The 27,746-nt window shown below is 40.0% G+C and overlaps 1 long non-coding RNA gene across 1 annotated transcript in view; it reads right to left on the bottom strand.

The window, feature by feature from the left end:
* The window catches only part of LOC141339421 (uncharacterized), a 102,123-nt gene that overhangs the window by 11,628 nt on the left and 62,749 nt on the right, over nt 1–27,746 (bottom strand). The window contains exon 3 of the long non-coding RNA XR_012356018.1: nt 17,158–17,203. This is a non-coding gene — a long non-coding RNA (uncharacterized lncRNA). The remainder of the gene's footprint in view (nt 1–17,157; nt 17,204–27,746) is intronic.

Genomic DNA, 27,746 nt, shown 5'->3' with positions numbered 1-27,746 from the left:
TAGTGAATTTCCAGAATTTTTAGGAAAAACTGTTTTTTTTTACTGCGTACTCGAACAAAAACTCCTGAAGTTTGGATTTTTTTTTTCTTTAAAAATTTGCATTTAGGTGTTTTACGCTTCCAAATAAAATTTTGCCTTTATGCAACATTCCCCGAGCAAGTTATAGCCATTTATTACAATATGTGACCCTGGACCACAAAACCAGTCATAAGGTTAAATTTGACAAAACTGAGATGTATACATCATATGAAAGCTCAGTAAATAAGCTTTCTATTGATGTATGGTTTGTTAGGATAGGACAATATTTGGCCGAGATACATCTATTTGAAAATCTGGAATCTGAGGATGCAAAAAAAATCAAAAATACTGAGAAAATCACCTTTAAAGTTGTCCAAATTAGGTTCTTAGCAATGCATATTACTAATCAAAAATTACATTTTGATATGTTTACAGTAGGAATTTTACAAAAAATCTTCACGGAACATGATCTTTACTTAATTTCCTAATGATTTTTGGCATAAAAGAAAAATCTAAAATTTTGACCCATGCAATGTATTTTTGGCTATTGCTACAAATATACCCCAGCGACTTAAGACTGGTTTTGTGCTCCAGGGTCACATATTATTTTAGGCGATTTTCAGTGAAAAACAGGCCAAGTTAGTTTATTGACAATATAGACCCTGTCCAAAAACGTTTCAGGAGTAAAGGCATGGCAGAAACGGTGTTATATAATAGCAAAGCACAGTAAAAAACTATTTACTTTTTCGGATAAATGTATTCTTAATCCAAAGATTAACGATAAACCGGAACAGTGTAGAAAGCAGCACAAGAAAAGTTGCACAAAACAGTCCAAATTATTCACAAACTTCACACAAAATGAGTGAGAAATATACAGAGTGCAACCGAAAAAATAGTGCAAATAATCTTTAAAAACTATATGTGACCCTGGAGCACTAAACCAGTCTTAAGTCGCTGGGGTATATTTGTAGCAATAGCCAAAAATACATTGCGTGGGTCAAAATTATTGATTTTTCTTTTATGCCAAAAATCATTAGGGAATTAAGTAAAGATCATGTTCCATGAAGATTTTTTGTAAAATTCCTACTGTAAATGTATCAAAATGTCATTTTTGATTAGTAATATGCATTGTTAAGAACCTAATTTGCACAACTTTAAAGGTGATTTTCTCAGTATTTTGAGTTTTTTGCATCCTCAGATTCCAGATCTTCAAATAGATGTATCTCGGCCAAATATTGTCCTATCCTAACAAACCAGACATCAATAGAAAGCTTATTTACTGAGCTTTCATATGATGTATACATCTCAGTTTTGTAAAATTTAACCTTATGACTGGTTTTGTGGTCCAGGGTCACATATAAGATTTAGTTACGTAATATAACAACCAAATAGATGTAGTCTGCGTCAGAATCTATTTCACCTAGTGACGCGAAAACCTACATTCCAGTGCTTTATCCGATATCTACTGCTGTTTCATCCTTGTTTTTGGTTTGTGTTACGTCAAAGGGCTCTGTCGTGAGTATTTCTGCACATTTTCAAAGAATTCTGTCATGCAAATGCGTTATTTTGCGTTTGTTTTCATGCAGGCAAGACGCACTTTGCTTTCACTTTGGATTTATTCAGATTTGCAAAGAAACATACTAATTGGTGGTTCAAAAGACCCAAACCTATGTTTATTGGTTGAATGGGTGACAGTTTGAACCAATCAGGGCACAGGGGTGGGACTAAGCATCAACAATCGTTCCTGTTTGGCTCAGAGGACCGAAACGTATTGATTTCGCCTGACAAATCAGTGCTGAGGAAATGCGATGACGTAATCACATGCGATAATACTGAAAAGAGTAGACTCTGTACATGACGAGACTTTTTAAAGCATTCGAATTGGATTAGCGGTTCAAACGTTATTAAACATTTAAGAACAATAGTTATTCTGTCTCGGTCTTTGAGGGTTAAGCCTTGTCTGTGAAACCGGGCGTAAAAGTCTCAACATTTTAGTCCAGTTTTGTCAAAGGAAATTAAAAGTATTTTAGCTTTAGTCAATGAAAACTTGACAATTTAGCAATTAATTAATCATCAATTAATTATTAAATAAGTTTTGGCAGCCATTTTTATTTAGTCTTAATCTTACTAAAATGTACATTTTAGTTATCATATTTAGTTAACCTTGTTCTGTTTTTATTGAGTCAAGTTTTAGTCACATTTCTGTACACACTGCAAAAAAAATGCTTTTCCTACGTTAGATTTTTCGTCTCGTTTCCAGCCAAAATATCCACAAATTCCTAAACCAAAAAATCTAGACGAGTAAAATTTAAAACTAAGCGAGTTTTGGCTTAGAACTAGCTAAACAATCTGCCAATGGGGTAAGCAAAAAAAATATACAATTTAAAACAGAAAACAAGATTATTTTTCTTACCCCATTGGCAGATTATTTAGCTGGTTTCAAGCAAAAACTCACTTAATTTTGACTTGTTTTTTTTTTCCTGAAAACAAGACAATAGTTTTTACTTGTATAGAAAATCCGTCTTGATTTGAGAATTTTTGGATATTTTTTTGCTGGAAACAAGACCAAAAAATCTAAGTAAGAAAAGCTTTTTTTGCAGTGTAATGGTTACAAAACTGGTTAAACTGCTTTTCTTACTTAGGTCTTTTGTCTTATTTCCTTAAACAAAATCCAAACCCACATGGCCCTGTGTGAAAAAGTGTTTGCCCCCTAAACTTAATAACTGGCTGGGCCTTAGCAGCAACAACTGCAATCAAGCGTTTGCCATAACTTGCAGCATGAACAGCATTTTCCAGCATGAACCGCCTTTTTAAGGTCATGCCACAGCATCTCAATAGGATTCAGGTCAGGACTTTGACTAGGCCACTCCAAAGTCTTCATTTGGTTTTTCTTCAGCCATTCAGAGGTGGATTTGCTGGTGTGTTTTGGATCAGAACCCAAGTTGGCTTCAGCTTGAGGTCACCAACAGATGGTCGGAGTCCTTCAGGATTGTTTGGTAGACAGCAGAATTCATGGTTCCATTGATCACAGCAAGTCTTCCAGCTCCAGAAGCAGCAAAACAGCCCCATCACACTAACACCACTAGATTTTACTGTTGGTATGATGGTCTTTTTCTGAAATGCTGTGTTACTTTTATGCCAGATGTAATGGGACACACACCTTTTGTCTGGTCAGTCCACAGAGTATGTTCCCAAAAGTCTTGGGGATCATCAAGATGTGTTCTGGCAAAACTGAGACGAGCCTTTATGTTCTTTTTGCTCAGCAGCGGTTTTCGTCTCTGAACTCTGCCTTGCAGGCCATGTTTGCCCAGTCTCTTTCTTATGGTGGAGTCATGAACACCGACCTCAACTGAGGCAAGAGAGGTCTGCAGTTCTTTAGATGTTGTGGGGTCTTTTGTGAACTCTTGGACAAGACGTCGCTGCACTCTTGGGGTAATTTTGGACGGTTGGTCACTCCTGGGAAGGTTCACCACTGTTCCATGTTTTGGCCATTTGTGGATATTGGCTCTCACTGTGGTTCGCTGGAGTCCCAAAGCTTTAGAAATGGCTTTATAATGTTTTCCAGACTGATAGATCTCAATTACTTTCTTTCTCATTTGTTCCTGTATTTCTTTGGATCTCAACATGATGTGTAGCTTTCCAGGATCTTTTGGTCTACTTCACTTTGTCCTATTTAAGTCTTGATGTGATGTGTGACGAACATGCAAAAAAAAAACAAAAAAATCAGGAAGGGGGCCAACACTTCTTCACACCACTGTATGTTTGTAGCACTAGCCAAAAATACATAGTATGGGTCAAAATGATGGATTTTATGGCAAAACTCGCTAGGATATTAACATGTTTCATGATATTTTTTAAATTTCCTATCGTAAACATCTCAAAACATTATTGATTAGTAATATGCATCGCTAAGAACTTCATTTGAACAACTTTAAAGGCGTTTTTTTTTTTTCAATATTTAGATTTTTTTGCACCCTCAGATTTCAGATTTTCAAAATGTTGAATCTCAACGAAATATTGTCCTATCCTAACAAACCTTACATCAATGGAAAGCTTATTTATTGTCAGTTTTCTGATGATCGATAACAAAAAAAAAAGGTGGACAACGTGGCTCCGCTTCTTTTCACTATAAAAGTGAAGCCAAAGCATCTCAATATGGCCACTGCCTTATTGGGGAAAATTATGTCATTTGGAGATTCGTTTGGAGCCAGGAACAGGTGTTTTATGGCCTGAATATTGTCAGAAATGCAATATTGGCCAATCAGTATCGAGTACTGCTATCAACTATCAGCTATCAGCTATCAGCCATAGAAATGCATTCTAACAATAAAAAAAGTCAACAAACCTGAAGAAAATGAGGAACGATATCATTAATCAAGTCAGACCAGAATTTATAGAGCTTTCCTGTGGTCTTATACTGTTGTAACCTATAACAAAACATCTGAATACCTTTTATTTCTCAATCATAAATCTTCTACTACTGGATTGGCCACGCAGTTTGTTCTGGACCGAAAAAGGCTAAGCCAGTAAAGCCTTCTCATCTGGAGTGTGTTTCCTGTTGGCTGGATGTCGAACACCCCGCTGGTAATCTCTTACATGCTTCTATCGCTTTCAGATGACTGTATGCTTGAGCACAAACATTAAACAACATGGAAGCGAGAGAGCCACCCTTCAGACGGACGGACTACAGGAGAACACAAGAGGAGATGCCAAGTTCAAGCAAGATTGCTAGAAGTCAGCAGAGATACATGATCCCCTTTCACACACGGAGCAATATTTCAATACTTCCATTGCCATCAATCATCGATAGCCACCAATTTAACGGATAGTCTACCCAAAAATGAAAACTCTGTCATTAATTACTCACCCTCATGTTGTTCCAAACCCCGAAAGTTCGTCTTCGGAACACAAATAAAGATTTCTGATGAAATCCAAGAGCTCTCTGATCCTCCATACACAGCAAGAGCATTCTCATAGCTGTATAAAATTATGGCTGAACCACTGATGTCACAATGGACTATTTTTTCAATGTTCTTGGTTCCTTTCTGGGCCTTGAAAGTGGTAGAGAGCTCTTGCATTTAATTTTTAGATATTTTGTTTACAGCCAATTCTTAAATCAAGAAGAATCTTCCTGACAAATAAAAATTGTAAATAATAATCTGCCTGTGGGGCAAGCAAAATAATCTTTTTGCTTGTATCAATTATTTTGCTTGTAAAAGACAATTGTTTTGTCTTTGTCTAGAAATCCGTCTTGATTTGGACACTGGAGGCTGGAGACAAGACAAAGTAAAAAAAGCATTGGAACAACATGAGGGTGGCAACCCTTCATTTTTGGGTGAACTAACCCTTTAAAGGGTTAGCTGAACTTTGCATCTTGATTGTTTGAATGCATTCAACGATACATGAGTAATGGGGAAAATGTAACCCGATGACTAATAAATTAAACTTCATAAAATTTGGACCAGTTTCTCACACAAAGTTATCATATGTCTTCAGATTTTAATATGAAGAACTCATATGTGACCGTGGAACACAAAACCAGTCGTAAGTAGGACAGGTGTATTTGTGGCAATAGCCAAAAATACATTGTATGGGTCAAAATGATTGATTTTTCTTTTACGCCATTGAGATCATGTTCCATAAAGATAGTTTGTAAATTTCCTACCATAAATATATCAAAACCTAATTTTTAATTAGTAATGTGCATTGCTAAGAACTTCATTTGGACAACTTTAAAGGTTATTTTCTCAATATTTAGATTTTATTGCACCCTCAGATTGCAGATTTTCAAATAGTTGTCCTATCCTTACAAACCAGTGGAAAGCCTATTTGGAAATGGAAATTACCCATATTTGTGGTCCAGGGTCACATATTAACACTGGGCTTTCTGGAACCATAAATTATCATTGGCTTTCGTTTGGCAAAGAGGAGCGTGAACATGCTGCTGAATTTCTCCTTTGGTGTTCAACAGTAAACAGCGCTTGGAACTGTTCTTTTGCTGAAAGGTCATACTCGGTGTGGTTACATAACACGGCCACAACAGCCTTTCTTCACAAAGAGGATGAAAACAAAGGCAGGACATCTCGCACTGGACGCACAAGCTACGGCATGCTGTTTTACTGGGATTAGAAACAGCCTCCTCCATGGTGGGCTCCAATCCCACAAAACGCCAGCACATGGTTCCCATTGTGGTTTAAAGCAGACCAGGAGGGTTAGGCTGCCGTTCCTGGCCTCATGGTGTGAAGTGAATGCTTTCAGGTCCAGGGGAATACTGCCGCTCCGGACCGACGGCGCTGAGGTCAAGAGGGACGGAGGCAGCAGACGTGCCCCTGTGTTGACGGAGCGGCCCGACTCTGAGCTCCCACAAACAGCCGGTAGGTGACGGGATATGAAACGGTGTTGAAATGCGGCGGATCTGGGTTTTCAGAGCCCACCTGACACTGCTGAGGGAATATCTTTGAAGAGGGTATTATGGAAACGGGAGAAAGCAGAAGACAGAACGTCAGGGATGACAGGAGGACTGTTGAAGGAGAGCGGGACGGTGGGGAATGAGAAGAGCGAGGGCGGGGCCACTGTGTGTAAACACTTGTAAAATGGTCGGCTGTTTTCTTTGACAAACACACACACACAAACACACAAGAGCACAGCAGGTAAGGGTTTAGTCACTCGGGCAGATGGTCCAGGGTTCTTCAGGACTGACTCTTGTGTTCTCATGACAAAAGAAGGCGCAATGTTTGACTGCCCGTGTCATACGGCAGCAACAATTACAGGGAAGGTTTTAAAGGTTCACAGAATGGGGTCTGCTATGAGGACGCGCACAGCGAAGCATATCTAGTCCCATTCAGTAAACCAATTAAATTCCCCCAGAACCCCTGAGAGGCTAACTAACTGTGCGATGCACTCAGCGTCTAAGTGAGCCACAGAAATTTACTGAAGGGAAAGAAAATGTACAAAATGGATAAATACATCATCTAAAAGATGAATAAATGAGCTTTAAATTAATGAACGGTTTGTCAGGATACAACTGTGGAATCTGAGGGTGCAAAAAAATCTAAATATTGAGAAAACCACCTTTGACCCTTAAATGCATACCTCGGGACGTCATTTACTACCCTCTCCCTCTTTCATTTTTGTAAGTTTGGCATCAGCTTTCCTAGTATTCCTCAATTTTAAATTAGGTGTGCAATAGTGCAAAAAATGTAAATATCCGATGATTAAATACATGCAATTCACCTTTGGTCCTCGAGGTGGCACTGTTTGAAAGACAATAATGACGTGATGTTTCACTCATAACTATTGCAGGCATAAAACAAAAGAATATCTTCAGCAAAATTTGAATTGGTTTGAATGGCTTTACTGCAGAGCAATTACTGTACGCAATTAAAATATAAACGTCACTGTCATTTGATGGTGGATGTGGTAAATAAGCAGTTGGTTATCAAAATGATGATTTCTGAAGTCATTGAAAACGAATATGGTTGACATGGCGAATATGAGCCAATGACGGCGATGGTAAAATCATCTGCTCAAATTGAATTCTAAGTTTCAAAAGGCAACGAAATATGCTCTATTTTATTCTTTTGTAATGGTTCTTAAAATATCAAGACTAAATATCAAGAGATCCATCCGTGCTTGATATGTGCCCGGGTCGCTAAAGACCCGAATATGTATAGAGATTGCCGAAACAGTCATGCATTTAAGGGTTAAAGTTGTCCGAATGAAGTTCTTAGCAATGCATATTACTAATAAAAATTACTTTTTAATACATTTACGGTAGGAAATCTACAAAATATCTTCATGTAAAGATATTTGGCATAAAATGGATAAGTTTGACCCATGCAGTGTACTGTTGGCTATTGCTACAAAAGCTAAGGCAAGCTCCATCATTACTGGTCATACATAAGGTTAACCTTGGACCCAAGTATTGGCCTAAACTTCAATCCATGCTACAGACATGAATGACACAAAGACTTGGCCTGTTGACAAGAAGTCATCCCAATGACTTTAGGTGAAGAAGGGACCAGAGAAACCATATAAAGGGCAAAGTAGACAAGGTGCTAACACTGTTATGGGCGAGGGCTATTTATATTTTCTTCAGGAAACGCCAAAATCTCTCACGGAGCGTCCTCTTTCTTCTGGCGGAGACGTCTTAATTGACATTTTGGGCGTAAAGGTCAAGCGGGAGGCAGCCCTGCCCTGACCTTGTGTTTCCAGAGGTCAAATTGGTCACTTGACCCCCACCGGCACTCGGTTACGTCTATTGACCATTTCCGCTCATCTGCCCTTACGCTTTCTCCCGCTTCCCGCCATGCGTGATGTCATGTTTTCCCCTTTCGCTCAGATAGGAGAGAGCAGGAGGCGATGGCTTTAATTAAATGCCTCCTGAAGGGCTCCTGCTATTTTCCGTTCAAGAAGCGCTTACATAAAACCTTGAGTCATTAAGTCCCAACACTCATCCAACCACTGAACCGTGCGCCGAGAGGCTGGCCGCGCACCAGGAGCGCCTCTCGAGCGTCTTTCGACGGTCCTGTTAGCGATGCTGGATCAGCAGATCGCTTTTGACATTCATGCTGATGATTGCCGTGTTTCCGTCTTCGAATCCCACACAAATGCTCCACTTCTTCCAGCGAGGGTCAGTGAACAGAGATGATTTCGCTTCGGTCCCAGCAAGGAATTAATCTGACCAAATGTCACCCGTAAACAAGTGATTCAAAGGTCTGGTCTAGGCGGTACGGGATCCCCCCCAGGCCAGCGAGCAACTGCATCAGCGTCTGCTTCCAATTTGCCCTGTTTATCATTGCGAATGGAGTCAGCCACTCTCAGTCCTTGTCAGAAAAATAAACCTTGGCTACACTTGGAGCACAGCGCTCCAAAACACTTAGCTTTCATAAACACTATTACGCTTTATCCAGGTCTTGTCTGCATGTCTGAGGACGGATCATAAAACCATGGCGTAGATATTACCGATAAACACCGCGGGGCCTTTAGCAACCGTGCTTCAGCACTAAACCCTATGTTTCATTTACTAACCATTCACTTTGTATACACTTTCTATAGAATGAGCCAGGTTGATGAACGTCTCCAATATGTGCCCGTCATATGTGTAGCGTGGCGCTATTACTGCCAAAGGCAAGCTGGGTTTAAAGGATTAGTTCACTTCCAGAATAAAAATTTCCTGGTAGTTTAGCCAGCCCTATGTCATCCAAGATGTTCATGTCTGTCTTTCTTCAGTCACAGAGAAATTAAGGTTTGTGAGGAAAACATATAGTGGACTTCGATGCTGGCCAACGGATTGAAGGTCCAAACTGCAGCTTCAAAGGACTCTACACGATCCCAGCCGAGGAATAAGGGTCTTATCTACAGGGTTCGTATAGATGCTGTAAAATGAGACATTTTTGATTTTCAAGGACTTCACACAGATCTCACTTATCGAACAGATGAACGAAAAAAAAAAGAAAATGGCCAAACTAAAGTGAAGCACATGCAAAGTATGCAATGATGTCAAGCTAAAAAGAAAAAGAAACCATGGTAACCACAAATTAACCATTGCTTTCCTAAGTTTAACCATGGTATTTTTAGCAAAACTGTGGTTATACAAAAAAACATCTAATATAGTAAAACCACAGTTCATTTTCTTAAGGGATTTGTACTTGTGTATACTTGCTTTCTTAATTTTTATTTTATTTTTTTTGCTAGCGAATCGCTTGAACTGAATGATCAAAGTCCCGGGTTTGAATCAGCTGGAGCGGTTCCAGTGTAAATGACTCACTCGACTGATTTGGTTCATCTGTTACTCTTTTTGGGTCCCTCAACCATGTTTACACAACACTGTCAGCACAACTGCTGGCTAAGCTCATGACCTGAAAAAAGCTGAAAAAATGTGTGAACTATTTCATATTGTAGATACGTCATCTTTGAAGCACTTTTCAAGTACCTGTTATATTGCCATTTTCAAGGGTTTTCCGGGCCTTAAATTTCAAAAAGTCAAATTCAAGTACTTCAGCACATCGGATGAACCCTGTGTCTAACAAAACGTTGGTAATTTTCTTAAAACAACGATAAATTATATACCTTTTAACCACAAATGCATTACGTGATCATGTTGGAAAGGTCTCATGTGACAAAGGTGAAAGTGCCGGCTCAAATGTGCAAGTCAAACGCCTCTTACATAAAAAGGGTAAAATAACATTGTTGGACGATTTTGAAGTTGGAGGAGAAAATTAGATGGAGTTTTTTGCCCTGCCCAACCTTATTGAACCAGAGTAGACTCTGTGTATCGCAAAATTAGTGTAAGATGAGCATCGTGGTTAAAAGTACCTCATTTTTTTTTTGTTTTTAGAAAATAACTGATCGTTTCACTAGGTAGGACCCTTATTCCTTGGCTGGGATCATGTAGAACCCTCTGTACAGAGACTGCAATTTGCACTTTGGCCACCACTGAAGTCCACCGTATGGAGAAAAATCTCAGGATGTTTTCTTAATATCTTTTCGACTGGGGGTGGTACATTATCAGGATCAAGTGAGCTTCTCCTTTAAGTCCAGAGTTATTGTGTACATTTTTCTAATGATTATGGAGAAGAGCATGATAAAGGAATTCCCTCTTCGCTGTTTGGGCCTCTTCGCTCTCAGGACATTAAAGTGTCCCAATGATCGAGTAATTAAAAGGGTGCACCTTCACAAAGCCACACAGATCAAGAGAAGTCTCCTGCTCGACGTGGGATAACGCGATTTCTATAGAAAGAGCGACGCAGCAACATTCTTCAGAGACTTTGCAGAAATGCTTGGACTGACAAGGCTCAAGTGATGTCTCAAACAGCTGAGGGGGTCTGGGTATGAGAGAACGCTAATCCATCCTTTCTCTTCTCCAGAGTTTTCCTAGGGTGTGTAAAAGCTGAGGCTGACACTTTTTCCTCTGCTTGCCCTTACGGCCGTCTTTGAGGAGGGACAATGCCCGACCAGCTGAGCTTTGAAGGCAACTCTGTCCCGTGGAAGTCTAGGTGCAGACAAAGGCCACGTGCGGAGAGGCCGAGAGACTGGAGCCACGTTTTAATGCGAGCCTCCTCCTCCGATCTGTCCTTCCTAATCCCCAACTTCATGAAAGCCCCACACGCCAGAGCTGACTGCCAAAACCTCGGCCAACCTTTGTCGGGGACAAAAAAGCAAAAGTTGACGAGGTCGCAGCGGGCCCGGACCACCTGCTCGGAGAACTCGACCGCGCTCGGCAACGGCGCAAGAAAGTAAGTCGCGGTGGCTCTTGTGATCCTGCCGTACAAAGGAACAAATTGCGTTCCTCGGGCCTGTCCTCCGCGGGTCAGGAATCAGGGCGAGAGCCTGTGATTGGCGCTCTCAGGAAGTCTATTTGTTTGGAGAGCATCTCCTTTCATCTCCTGCTTTTCTATTCTTCTGACGTGCATTTGTTGAGGCACTTCTCTCTAAATTGAATGTTATTATTCCAAACAGTCCCGATGGCACTGTCTTATCTTTTATTTATTGTTGAGTGGCGGAGGCCGGCGGGTGGGCAAGAGCATCTGCGTCCTTCTGTAGCCTAGATTAAAGGGACGCGCCGAGCCGGAGAGAGCGACATAGTGCTTCGTCATCATCATCATCATCTTAATTGCATGGCTGGAGTTCTGATCGTTGCTAGCTTTAATCTACAGCCTCATATAAACAATGGCCGATAGGAAGGCTCCTGGAGAACATATATGACCACTAGCGAAAGAGCTGAACATTGAGTGTAAAGCGTGTTACCTGATGTGAAAGCTCATCTATAATGAAGCATGCCTGAGTACAGAGAGTCTGCCTTTACAATGCTACATTCATCATGTGTCAGAGCGCCGGCGAAGATGGCTGGAAGCTAGTTCAGGTGTGACTCCAGTCGGTGGTGGTTAAGCAGAACTGGACAATGATGCATGTGCTGGAGGATTACAGTCTCGCCTGGCTGGACGACCACCCAACATGTGGCACGCAACAGTCAAACACGTCTGCTCTACGCTCACAAGATCCTAGAAATACTGTACTTCTCCCATATGGAAACTACAAATGCAAATGCATTTTATTTTTAACTAGTCGCACTGGTTGCACAAGCACGTCAAAGATAGAGACTTTAAGTGGCTGAACCGTGACTTAGAAATGAGAAAAGGTTGATTAGAAAAGTTCCATTCCTGAGTCAGCAAAGCACAGAATTATCCTTTTTCGTTTAAAGCTTGAAGGAATAGTCATTTATTCACCCGGCGTTCACCTTGAAGCCACAATGTAAGACATGAGTAACAAAACCGGGCAGATTTATGTTTCTCCATTGGAAGTCCAGGCAACCAACACTTTGATGCCTCACTTAATAAAAAACCACAACTTGACCCCTATGAATTAATTAACTACAGACCAATTTCGAATCTCCCTTTTCTGTCAAAGGTACTAGAAAATATAGTATCCTCACAATTATGCTCCTTCTTAGAGAAAAATGGTATCTGCGAGGATTTCCAGTCAGGTTTTAGACCATATCATAGTACTGAGACTGCTCTAATTAGAGTAACAAATGACCTGCTATTGTCAAGCGATCGTGGTTGCATCTCTCTATTAGTGCTACTGGATCTTAGTGCCGCATTTGATACTATTGACCACAACATTCTTTTAAATAGACTTGAAAATTATGTAGGCATTAGTGGTAGTGCACTGGCATGGTTCAAATCGTACTTATCTGACCGTCATCAGTTTGTGGCAATAAATGAAGAGGTATCATTTAGATCGCAAGTGCAGTATGGAGTACCTCAAGGCTCAGTGCTAGGGCCATTACTTTTTACGCTTTACATGTTACCCTTGGGAGATATCATCAGGAAACATGGTGTTAGCTTTCATTGTTACGCTGATGATACTCAGCTCTATATTTCTTCGCAGCCCGGAAAAACATATCCATTCGAAAAACTAACAGAATGCATAGCTGATATTAAAAACTGGATGGCGAATAACTTCTTACTGTTAAATTCTGAAAAAACAGAGGTATTAATTATTGGACCTAAAACCTCCACAAGTAATGACCTAAAACACAGTCTAATACTAGATGGCTGCTCTGTAAATTCGTCGTCATCAGTTAGGAACCTAGGCGTCCTATTCGATAGCAATCTCTCCTTTGAAAGCCACATTTCTAGCATCTGCAAAACCGCATTTTTCCATCTTAAAAATATATCGAAATTACGACCTATGCTATCAATGTCAAATGCTGAAACATTAATTCATGCGTTCATGACCTCAAGGATAGATTATTGTAATGCTTTATTGGGTGGTTGTTCTGCACGCTTAATAAACAAACTCCAGCTGGTCCAAAATGCAGCAGCTAGAGTTCTTACTAGAACCAGAAAGTATGACCATATTAGCCCGGTTCTGTCAACACTGCATTGGCTCCCTATTAAACATCGTATAGATTTTAAAATCTTGCTAATTACTTATAAAGCCCTCAATGGTTTAGCTCCTCAGTACTTGAACGAGCTCCTATCGTATTATAGTCCTTCACGTCCGCTGCGTTCTCAAAATTCTGGCAATTTGATAATACCTAGAATATCAAAATCAACTGCCGGCGGCAGATCATTTTCTTATCTAGCGCCTAAACTCTGGAACAATCTACCTAACACTGTTCGGGAGGCAGACACACTCTGTCAGTTTAAATCTAGATTAAAGACACATCTCTTTAACCTGGCTTACACATAAAATCATTAACACATTTCTATAATTCAAATCCGTTAAAGGATTGTTAGGCTGCATTAATTAGGTCAACCGGAACCGAAAACACCTCCCATAACACCTGATGCACTCGTTGCATCGTAAAAAGAATGGCATCTACGCTAATATTAGTCTGTTTCATTCTTATTCCGAGGTCACCGTAGCCACCAGATCCAGCCTGTATCCGGATCAGATGGTCACTCCAGTCCCCCGGATCCAGTCCGTACCCAGCTTAGATCATGGATCACCACCTAGAGATGACTTCAATAGCCGTGGATGTCAACCAGATGAGCTCCAAGGCGGATCACCAATAAAGACCTCGCCAACCTTGACGGCCATCGGCACTACACCACAGGATCCTGATGAGTTCTCTACAATCAGACATTGGTACAAACTGTTGTTTGGTCTGGCCAGAGGAGAACTGGTCCCCCGACTGAGCCTGGTTTCTCCCAAGGTTTTTTTCTCCATTTCTGTCACCTGTGGAGTTTTGGTTCCTTGCCGCTGTCGCCTCTGGCTTGCTTAGTTGGGGACACTTTCCAGCGATATCGTACACTATTTGAACTGAACTGACGATGATATCACTGAATTCATTGATGAACTGCTTTTAACTGAAAATTGATTGTTACAATAATGCGTTACTTACACACTATTGTGCTGTTTAAATACTGTGCAGTTGCTTTGACACAATCTGTATTGTAAAAGGCGCTATATAAATAAAGGTGACTTGACTTAATAAAGAGATCGCGAAATATCGAGCAAGTTTTCATTTGTGATGAACAGGTTTAGTTTAGGCACTGATATTTTGGTTTCTATGCTGGGACAGAAATCTACAGGTTTCATTAAAAATATCCTTGTTTGGGTTTGAAGTAAAAATGTATCAGATAAATATTTTTTTCACATTTTTTTGCATAAATCTATTAATCAACCTCAGTCCTGCTCAAAAATACTAAATGTTTAAAAAAATAAAAAATCAGGATTTTAACTCTTTAATTGCCAAATTAATAAATGAAGTCACTGATTTGGGAAAAAAAAACACACAAAATGACTTATTTTCAATATAAAAGGTAATTGTGGCCTGGATTTTTTTTAACCTTTTTAACAGTCTTGGACATGTGAAAGATTAGTGAGAAGATTGGCTTTCATGCATTGTTAATTTTGGCGCAGCATCAGATTTTCATTTTTTCTCCCTCATTTATTGTTTGTGGCTGTTTTTGCCCCATTGACTTCCATTATAACCGCATTTTTTGATTGCAAAGCCATGACGCCATATAACGCTGAATTCTTGATTGTTTGGAAGGGGTCAAATTTGTAAATTGTACTGTTGATTATCAGTTGGCCCCATTAACCCTTTAGATAGGCCTTTGAGTGTGAGAGAGACCTCTGTGCACCTTGATACATCTCAGAAAATAAAAAAAAAGCACCTCAGCTCTCAGAACTATATGGTAAACAAATACATAAATATACTTTATTTTTGTTTACTCCATGTCGTTCTGAGAGCTGAGGTGCTTATTTAGATTTTCTCAGGGGTATCAAGGTGCACAAAGGTCTCTCTCACACTTTCACACACTTTCACTCACTTTCACACACTCAAACACACTTAGACACACATACACACACACACTATAATATGCCGTTAAACTCCATAGAACTCTATGTAAAACTAAGCTTTTTTTTGCAAAGGCCTATCTAAAGGGTTAATGGGGCCAACTGATAATAAACAGTAAAATGTACTAATTTGACCCCTTCCCAACAGGGAAAACCACAAACAATCAAGAATTCAGCATTACATGGTGTCATGGCTTTGCAATCAAAAAAATGTGGTTATAATGGAAGTCAATGGGGCAAAAACAGCCACGAACAACAAATGAGGGAGAAAAAGTTTAAATCTGCTGCTGCTGCACAAAAACTAACAATGCATCAAAACCAATGTTGTTTCTAATCTTTGACATGTCCAAGACTGTGATAAAAGGTTAAAAAAAAATCCAGTCCACATTCACATTTTATATTGAAAACTAGTCATTTTGTGTGGGTTTTTTTTCCCAAATCAGTGACTTCATTTATTAATGTGGCAATTAAAGAGTTAAAATCCTGATTTTTTTTTTAAACATTTAGTATTTTTGAGCAGGACTGAGGTTGATTAATAGATTTATGCAAAAAAAAAAAAAGTGAAAAAAATATTTATCTGATACATTTTTTTACAGCAGTTTAAAGTAGTGGCTGTTTTCAGGGTAGTAAATTTGCCCACAGTGTGCTGTTGAGTTTTTGAAAAATTTCAAAGCATTTTCCCAAAATATGTATCAAAATAAGATTAGTCACCAAAAATCAATCCATTTGCTTTAACAGAGAAAAAGTTGTGGCCAAATTAAGACTCAACCGCACTCCTCAGTGGACGAAAACGTCCCCAACAACACATAAGGGTTAAGAAAACTATATTTATACAACAGTTCTCTCTGGTTCTCGAATCTGATTGGCTGATAGGAGTGCAATATTAGAGTGATCTCAAACAGTGCAGTTTGTCAATAACGATAATGTCTATTTTAACATTTGCGTCGACGTTTTCGGACATGCGAGGTCTGGATCATCAATTCAGCCAGATCTTCTGAAATTTACTGCTGGCTCTGAAGTCTCTATAGTGGTTAAGCATGAGATGCAAGTCATCATTAGTCTCAGTAATCTATTATTTGTTCCAGAGAAGATAGTTTTGGCAAAGTCTCATGTTAATTCAAAGCTGTATATCAGAGCGCTGCCTTTGTACTTTTGACCGAATTGCCTAGCAAGTTTTATGATGGCTGTTGTTGTTTATTAAATATTATTATCATTCAATAAACAATATTTTCTATGTATAAATATAAATAATAGTATTTAATAATAGCGTTTAGTATCAAAATCACCCTTAACAGATGAAAGGATGTTAATGTTACGACAAAGATATCGCTTTCCTCAGCAGATTTTCAAACTAATGTTTCTTGTGAATGCGAAGAGAATAAAAGAATAACTGCTCAGTCCATCTTTCTCTCAGAATACGTCGTTCACACGTGTTCCGGAGTGTTCAATAATAAGTGTTACAAAACTGCATCAGAAATACTTCAGAGTCTACACACCCAAATGCGGTTATACACTCATAAATCATACTGTTCGTCTCCCGTGAAAGAAAACATCAACAACTGTCAACCGTCTTATACCTTATTAACCACAGTCAATCAGGTTTAATGCTTAGAAGTGCTTTAGGTTAAAAAAAAAAAAAAAATGCATTTTGTTTAATCAGCATTCACTAGACAAATATTTGGGACCTGCTACAGCTATGCTCTTAAACAAGAACTGAACCACTCTCCCACGCTTTACTGACGACAAAAAAATGGCACTAATGTGGTTCAAACCGGTCTCTTCTGGCTGAGTTTGGAGGAGCGCACAGAAAAATTAAATTCTCACCGTGGAAATCTGTGTGCAGCTTCACATCTGACATCCCAGAGTCCACCTTCAAAAGAGAAGAAGACACAGTGTTAGCTGCTTTAAATGTCAACACAGAATCAACCCAAGACATTTATGGAAATGAGAAAGCAGTGTTGCTGAAGACGTGCAATAATGGGTTAATACAATTGGGCGACTGAATTCAAAATAAATACCCATCGTTTGAAGAGATTAAGAAAACCTCACGCAACTTCAAATGGAAAATGTACAATCGGAGGTTTAACTGGGATGACTACACATAGGACATATGTGGTCTTAAGTCGCTGGGGTATGTTTGTAGCAATAGCCAAAAATACATTGCACGGGTCAAAATTATTGATTTTTCTTTTATGCCAAAAATCATTAGGAAATTAAGTAAAGATCATGTTCCGTGAAGATTTTTTGTAAAATTCCTACTGCAAACATATCAAAATGTAATTTTTGATTAGTAATATGCAGTGTTAAGAACTTAATTTGAAGATCTTTAAAGGTGATTTTCTCAGTATTTAGATTTTTTGCATCCTCAGATTCCAGATTTTCAAATAGATGTATCTCAGCCAAATATTGTCCGATCCTAACAAACCAGACATCAATAGAAAGCTTATTTATTGAGCTTTCATATGATGCACACATCTCAGTTTTGTCAAATTTAACCTTATGACTGGTTTTGTGGTCCAGGGTCACATATGAACGCTTAATGTGTGATGGGACATTCTCCTATGTTCACTACAGCCGATCTGTGGCCGAAGACTTCATTAGTGTTATATAACCTCACCACAGCCCTGCGCTGGACAGAAGCGTGCTATCTCACGTCCAGCGTGTGTCATTCTGGGATTTGGGGAGTAACTCGCAGCTGGAGCCAGAGTCTATTTCTAGAAGCTTTCCTAAAATAAAGTTCCCAATCTGGCAGGACAGAGCCAACCTCCTCCTGCAGCCAACAGAGCCTTCGCGTCACCGCTGACGAAACGCTCATCTCGCAAAGAGAGTCCGCAGACCTCCGGCGAGAAGAGCCACTCCATCAGCAAACCCCATCCCACACGCACACGGTTCCTGCGCTTCATTGAGGGAGTTCGGCCAAAAATCTGTTCCGCCAACTTACGTAAACATGACTGCAGAAGTGTTGCCAAAGTAGTCCATAAAAATCAAGACTCATGAGGTCGAACGATAACTTTGTCTAACTTTGTGCAACTTTGTGTAAGGGAGCGGAGCATCGACTTCACGCTGAACGCTGGGTGCTCTGGCATTTTCTTCTCAGCGCCAAGAGCGTAATAGACCAATTCGGAGCAGACGTCACAGTTATGTCACTTGCAGCTGGTAACAAGTGGAGGCAAATGGATATAATCAATGGATTAAGAGAAAACATGTATTGGTCTGCCTTTGGATGTCAGAGTCAGAATGCAAATCATTTTTAGAGAGCACTGTCATCAAAGACGGCATTTGAAGTTGTAGATGTTTTGAGGACACACCGTGGATGGAACCTGCTTTTAAAGCAGGAACTTGATTTAAACAATAGGTCTACATACGCACTTCACAGAGGACATAAACCAGTATGATCAATTTTATGCCAAAAATCATTAGGATATTAAGTAAAGATCATATGCCACGAAGATATTTCCTACTGTAAACCTATCAAAAGTTAATTTTGGATGAGTAGTATGCATTACTAAGAACTTCACTTGGACAAAATTAAAGGCGATTTTCAGAATATTTTTTGCACCGTCAGATTCCAATTTTAAATAGCTGTATCTCTGCCAAATATTGTCCTACCCTCACAAACCATACATCAATGGAAAGCTCATTTATTCGTGTATGAATATAAACATAAAAACCCTTATGACTGGTTTTGTGGTCCAGGGTCACAAAACCAGTCATAAGGTTACATTTTACAAAACTGAGATGTATATATAATATAAAAGCTCAATAAATAAGCTTTCTATTGGCGTATGGTTTGTTAGGATCGGACAATATTTGGCTGAGATACATCTATTTGAAAATCTGAAATCTAAGGGTGCAAAAAATCAAAATACTGAGAAAATCACCTTTAAAGTTGTCCAAATTAGGTTCTTAACAATGCATATTACAAATCAAAAATTACATTTTGATATGTTTACAGTAGGAATTTTACAAAAAATCTTCATGGAACATGAACTTTACTTAATTTCTTAATGATTTTTGGCATAAAAGAAAAATCAATAATTTTGACCCATGCAATGTATTTTTGGCTATTGCTACTAATATACCCCAGCGACTTAAGACTGGTTTTGTGCTCCAGGGTCACATATTGTATTGGCCCTTCAGTTACACCATTAAATACTTATATTTAAACCTATAACATTTTCCTGTTTTATCTCACAATTCTGACTTTCTTTTCTCACAAATGCAAGTTTATACACTACCGGTCAAAATTTTTTAATGCTTTTTTTAAAGAAGTCTCTTCTGCTCACTAAGCCTGCATTTGTATCCAAAGCACAGCAAAAACAGTAACAGTGTAAAATATTTATAGTACTTCGAATAACTGTTTTCTATGTAAACATATTTTAAAATGTAATTTATTCCTGTGATCAAAGCTTAATTTTCATTTTAATATTTAATTTTAAAATGCTGGTTTGCTAATCAAGAAACATTTATTATTATATTATCGATATTTAAAACAGTTAATCAATTGATGAATCGAACGATCCAAAGATCAGCATTTATCTGAAATAAAAAGCTTCCGTAACATTACAAACTATGCCACTCAAAAGCTTGGAGTCAGTATTTAATTTGCTTAAAATTGATCAAAAGTGAGGATTAAGACATTTATAATGTTACAAAAGATTTCTATTTCAGATGAATGCTGTTCTTCTGAACTTTCTACTCTAAGAAACCTACATTCTACTCAGCCATTGTCAACATAATAACAGCAATAAAGACTGGAGTAAATATGCTAACAATTCAGCTTATATTCACTTATAAAACATTTACATTAAAAAATAAAAAGATTTACATTTTTTGCTGTTTTTGCTGTACTTTGGACCAAACAAATGCAGGCTTAAATAACTAAATAAATAATAAAAACACTTCCCAAAACTGGTATTGTATCTCCTAGTTCAGTCTTTATAACTCATATATAATTTCTTTATAATCTCGGAATTGCACAAAAAAGTCCAACTTGAAATACATGTTTTTAATTATTTTACTCTCTGGCTTTCATACTGTAAAACTAATTTTTTTGCCACAAGAAAGGCTCCACCTACAAAACACTGTGAGATAGGTCTATAGTGTTCAACTTTAGCCAAAACGCAGCATCTCGTCACTTTTTACCGAGCCGTCCAATCAGAGTGGAGGAGGGGCGGAGCAACTCCACACCGGCCAACCCTCATTGCTTATACTCTGACTGATCAACAATGGAGGATTTAAGTCAATGTTTGTTTGCGAGTGTTCATGTCTTCACCAGATCAAATGCCCAGACTACCACAACATTGTTATGTCAAATATAATAATGCTTACAGTAACATCTCATTTGTAATGTGTCTGCCATATTGCTTTAGGCTTGGTGTTTCCAGTTGGCTAGTGGATCAGATTAAATCTGAAATGATAAATATGGTCATTTATGTTTATTTGCACAAGTATATAAGCGTGTCTGTTTCTAGTTCAGAGAGTTTGAAGAGAAAGACAAGAGTGTCCCATTGAGCCTCTGATACATGTCAGATACAGTTGCAGTCAAATCTACATAAGAAAAAGTTTGTCCGTGACGTCAGCCGTAGGTTTCTGAAGAGCGATTTTGAAGCTCGTAATGGGTGGGACTTGGCCGTCGCCATCTTGGAATCGCGACATCGTGCACCACTCCCGGATAATCGAAAATGGGCAAAGAGGCGGGATGTGGGCGGAGCTGGTTGCTGAAACCACACCCACCTACAGCAACAGTGGTGACCGCAGCAGCAATCCCCCATCACTCAAGTGGCCACGCCCTTAATCAGCCTTAATGCAGAACTTTAAGGCTTAATATAACTTAAATGGATGAGTTATAAAAAAATCACCCCCCTCACGGTTGACATGAAGGGCGAAATTATTAGGAAGCTATATAGACCAAAACCACTTTTTGTACCAGGCTGTAAACATTTTTTTTTCTGCTGTAAAGTTAGGCATTTTAACATGGGGAGTCAAGTTTGCAGCCAGTCTTTAGCGGCCAGTTGATGAATTGCAGTTTAAGCCACTTCCGTGTTGGCTTCAATAGAGAGAGCAGAAGGTTGCCGCTTGGTCATGACAAAAAGTGGGTTGGCTTGAGAAGCCTACAACTCAACAACTTTACAACTCAACAACTCTAAAACTCAACGACTCTACAACTCAACGACTGTACGACTCAACAACTTTACAACTCAACGACTGCAACTCTACAACTCAACGACTCTACAACTCAACGACTGCAACTCTACAACTCAACGACTGCAACTCTACAACTCAACGACTGCAACTCTACAACTCAACGACTGCAACTCTACAACTCAACGCCTGCAACTCTACAACTCAACGACTCCACAACTCAACGACTCTACAACTCAACGACTGCAACTCTACAACTCAACGACTCTACAACTCAACGACTCTACAAATCAACGACTCTACAACTCAACGACTGTACGACTCAACAACTCAACGACTCTGCAACTCAACGACTGTACGACTCAACTCAACAACTCTACAACTCAACGCCTGCAACTCTACAACTCAACGCCTGCAACTCTACAACTCAACGACTCCACAACTCAACGACTCTACAACTCAACGACTGTACGACTCAACTCAACAACTCTACAACTCAACGACTGCAACTCTACAACTCAACGACTCCACAACTCAACGACTCTACAACTCAACGACTGCAACTCTACAACTCAACGACTCTACAACTCAACGACTCTACAAATCAACGACTCTACAAATCAACGACTCTACAACTGAACGACTGCAACTCTACAACTCAAGGACTGCAACTCTACAACTCAACGACTGCAACTCTACAACTCAACGCCTGCAACTCTACAACTCAACGACTCCACAACTCAACGACTGCAACTCTACAACTCAACGACTCTACAAATCAACGACTCTACAAATCAACAACTCTACAACTGAACGACTGCAACTCTACAACTCAAGGACTGCAACTCTACAACTCAACGACTGCAACTCTACAACTCAACGACTCTACAAATCAACGACTCTACAAATCAACGACTGTACGACTCAACTCAACAACTCTACAACTCAACGACTCTGCAACTCAACGACTCTACAAATCAACGACTGTACGACTCAACTCAACAACTCTACAAATCAACGACTGTACGACTCAACTCAACAACTCTACAACTGAACGACTGCAACTCTACAACTCAAGGACTGCAACTCTACAACTCAACGACTGCAACTCTACAACTCAACGACTCTACAAATCAACGACTGTACGACTCAACTCAACGACTCTACAACTCAACGACTCTGCAACTCAACGACTCTACAAATCAACGACTGTACGACTCAACTCAACAACTCTACAACTCAACGACTCTGCAACTCAACGACTGTACGACTGCAACTCTACAACTCAACGACTGCAACTCTACAACTCAACGACTCTACAACTCAACGACTGTACGACTCAACTCAACAACTTTACAACTCAACGACTCTACAAATCAACGACTGTACGACTCAACTCAACAACTCTACAACTCAACGACTCTACAAATCAACGACTGTACGACTCAACTCAACGACTCTACAACTCAACGACTCTGCAACTCAACGACTCTACAACTCAACGACTGTACGACTGCAACTCTACAACTCAACGACTGCAACTCAACAACTCTACAACTCAACGACTGTACGACTGCAACTCTACAACTCAACGACTGCAACTCTACAACTCAACGACTCTACAACTCAACGACTCTACAACTCAACGACTGTACGACTCAACTCAACAACTTTACAACTCAACGACTCTACAAATCAACGACTGTACGACTCAACTCAACAACTCTACAACTCAACGACTCTGCAACTCAACGACTCTACAACTCAACGACTGTACGACTCAACTCAACAACTTTACAACTCAACGACTATGACTCTACAACTCAACGACTCTGCAACTCAACAACTCTACAACTCAACGACTGTACGACTCAACTCAACAACTTTACAACTCAACGACTCAACAAATCAACGACTATGACTCTACAACTCAACGACTCTACAACTCAACGACTGTACGACTCAACTCAACAACTTTACAACTCAACGACTCTACAAATCAACGACTGTACGACTCAACTCAACGACTGCAACTCTACAACTCAACGACTCTACAACTCAACGACTCTACAACTCAACGACTGTACGACTCAACTCAACAACTTTACAACTCAACGACTCTACAAATCAACGACTGTACGACTCAACTCAACAACTCTACAACTCAACGACTCTACAAATCAACGACTGTACGACTCAACTCAACGACTCTACAACTCAACGACTGCAACTCAACGACTCTACAACTCAACTCTACAACTCAACAACTCTACAACTCAACGACTCTACAACTCAACGACTGTACGACTCAACTCAACAACTTTACAACTCAACGACTCTACAAATCAACGACTGTACGACTCAACTCAACAACTCTACAACTCAACGACTCTACAAATCAACGACTGTACGACTCAACTCAACGACTCTACAACTCAACGACTCTGCAACTCAACGACTCTGCAACTCAACTCTACAACTCAACAACTCTACAACTCAACGACTCTACAACTCAACGACTCTACAACTCAACGACTCTACAACTCAACGACTGCAACTCTACAACTCAACGACTGCAACTCTACAACTCAACGACTCTACAACTCAACGACTGCAACTCTACAACTCTACAACTCAACGACTGTACGACTCAACTCAACAACTTTACAACTCAACGACTCTACAAATCAACGACTGTACGACTCAACTCAACAACTCTACAACTCAACGACTCTGCAACTCAACGACTCTACAACTCAACGACTGTACGACTCAACTCAACAACTTTACAACTCAACGACTATGACTCTACAACTCAACGACTCTGCAACTCAACAACTCTACAACTCAACGACTGTACGACTCAACTCAACAACTTTACAACTCAACGACTCAACAAATCAACGACTATGACTCTACAACTCAACGACTCTACAACTCAACGACTGTACGACTCAACTCAACAACTTTACAACTCAACGACTCTACAAATCAACGACTGTACGACTCAACTCAACGACTGCAACTCTACAACTCAACGACTCTACAACTCAACGACTCTACAACTCAACGACTCTACAACTCAACGACTGTACGACTCAACTCAACAACTTTACAACTCAACGACTCTACAAATCAACGACTGTACGACTCAACTCAACAACTCTACAACTCAACGACTCTACAAATCAACGACTGTACGACTCAACTCAACGACTCTACAACTCAACGACTGCAACTCAACGACTCTACAACTCAACTCTACAACTCAACAACTCTACAACTCAACGACTCTACAACTCAACGACTGTACGACTCAACTCAACAACTTTACAACTCAACGACTCTACAAATCAACGACTGTACGACTCAACTCAACAACTCTACAACTCAACGACTCTACAAATCAACGACTGTACGACTCAACTCAACGACTCTACAACTCAACGACTGCAACTCAACGACTCTACAACTCAACGACTCTACAACTCAACGACTGTACGACTCAACTCAACAACTTTACAACTCAACGACTATGACTCTACAACTCAACGACTCTGCAACTCAACAACTCTACAACTCAACGACTGTACGACTCAACTCAACAACTTTACAACTCAACGACTCAACAAATCAACGACTATGACTCTACAACTCAACGACTCTACAACTCAACGACTGTACGACTCAACTCAACAACTTTACAACTCAACGACTCTACAAATCAACGACTGTACGACTCAACTCAACGACTGCAACTCTACAACTCAACGACTCTACAACTCAACGACTCTACAACTCAACGACTCTACAACTCAACGACTGTACGACTCAACTCAACAACTTTACAACTCAACGACTCTACAAATCAACGACTGTACGACTCAACTCAACAACTCTACAACTCAACGACTCTACAAATCAACGACTGTACGACTCAACTCAACGACTCTACAACTCAACGACTGCAACTCAACGACTCTACAACTCAACTCTACAACTCAACAACTCTACAACTCAACGACTCTACAACTCAACGACTGTACGACTCAACTCAACAACTTTACAACTCAACGACTCTACAAATCAACGACTGTACGACTCAACTCAACAACTCTACAACTCAACGACTCTACAAATCAACGACTGTACGACTCAACTCAACGACTCTACAACTCAACGACTGCAACTCAACGACTCTACAACTCAACTCTACAACTCAACAACTCTACAACTCAACGACTCTACAACTCAACAACTCTACAACTCAACGACTCTACAACTCAACGACTGCAACTCTACAACTCAACGACTCTACAACTCAACGACTGCAACTCTACAACTCAACGACTCTACAACTCAACGACTCTACAACTCAACGACTGTACGACTCAACTCAACAACTTTACAACTCAACGACTCTACAAATCAACGACTGTACGACTCAACTCAACAACTCTACAACTCAACGACTCTGCAACTCAACGACTCTACAACTCAACGACTGTACGACTCAACTCAACAACTTTACAACTCAACGACTATGACTCTACAACTCAACGACTCTGCAACTCAACAACTCTACAACTCAACGACTGTACGACTCAACTCAACAACTTTACAACTCAACGACTCAACAAATCAACGACTATGACTCTACAACTCAACGACTCTACAACTCAACGACTCTACAACTCAACGACTGTACGACTCAACTCAACAACTTTACAACTCAACGACTCTACAAATCAACGACTGTACGACTCAACTCAACGACTGCAACTCTACAACTCAACGACTCTACAACTCAACGACTCTACAACTCAACGACTCTACAACTCAACGACTGTACGACTCAACTCAACAACTTTACAACTCAACGACTCTACAAATCAACGACTGTACGACTCAACTCAACAACTCTACAACTCAACGACTCTACAAATCAACGACTGTACGACTCAACTCAACGACTCTACAACTCAACGACTGCAACTCAACGACTCTACAACTCAACTCTACAACTCAACAACTCTACAACTCAACGACTCTACAACTCAACGACTGTACGACTCAACTCAACAACTTTACAACTCAACGACTCTACAAATCAACGACTGTACGACTCAACAACTCTACAACTCAACGACTCTACAAATCAACGACTGTACGACTCAACTCAACGACTCTACAACTCAACGACTCTGCAACTCAACGACTCTACAACTCAACTCTACAACTCAACGACTCTACAACTCAACAACTCTACAACTCAACGACTCTACAACTCAGCTCTACAACTCAATGACAGTTGTTGAGTTGTTGTGTCGTAGAGTTGTTGAGTTGGAGGCGTGTCAGTGAAAACATGTCAGATGCAATGGACGCAGCCAAAGACAACAGATATGCAGCGTCTCTTTTGACGTTAAATTTGTTGAAATGAATAAAATGATTATTTTTTGTAATGTACAGTGAAAGTATATCGGTTACACATACTAAATATTCAATTGTTGTGTAATTACTGTAGAATATATAATGACGCAGTTTACATCACCTTCATAAACTGAATAAAAACAGAAAAAAGCAAAACACGATGCACATTCTTTATTCAGCGTTTTGTTTATGCAGAAAAGGTCAAACGCCATCTTGATGTTGTAATAATCACTTGTCAACTCGTCAGCACAAATGTCCCAGGAGGACTTGAACCCGGATGGGAAGCTTGATTTAGTCTCAAGGGTGTTTGAATTTGAATTTTGACTTTCTTGTCTTGAACTTAAAGTTTGCCTTGACTTTTTTTTGTTTTATCTAGTGTGCAGCTGTACACAGAGTGACACATCCTCACTGTTACACTACTGCTACTCTTCCACAGCTTTGAGAGATTGTGAGAGAGCGTGTAACAAAATGACATGAGCAGCGTTGTCAGAGCGCCGTGTGATGAGCTGAGGATGATGCAAGCTGCCAGATAAAGGCATGAAGCACATGGCCATCATGAGGCAGCAGCCAAACCACAGAACAATCCGGTTCCACCTGAAGAAACGGCGGGGGAGTTTCGCTGCGGCGCGCGGGGGACAGACGTGGACGGTGGTCTGCGAGCAGGAGGCCCACTGCACCACGATCACGACCCTTCCACGACAAGGAGGAACCAGAGGAACACACACACTCCACCGCATCTTCCCGTTCCCAGGTGCCTTGCCACTCTCGCTTTCAGGCAGGACTGGAGCGCCGCACGCCAGCGACACGCTCCTCAGACGCAGCACATCCATCCATCGAGA

This window comes from Garra rufa, chromosome 1 (genome assembly GCF_049309525.1).
Source record: "Garra rufa chromosome 1, GarRuf1.0, whole genome shotgun sequence".
In the NCBI taxonomy this organism is placed as follows: Eukaryota; Metazoa; Chordata; class Actinopteri; order Cypriniformes; family Cyprinidae; genus Garra; species Garra rufa.
This window is presented reverse-complemented; position numbering and strand designations above follow the sequence as displayed.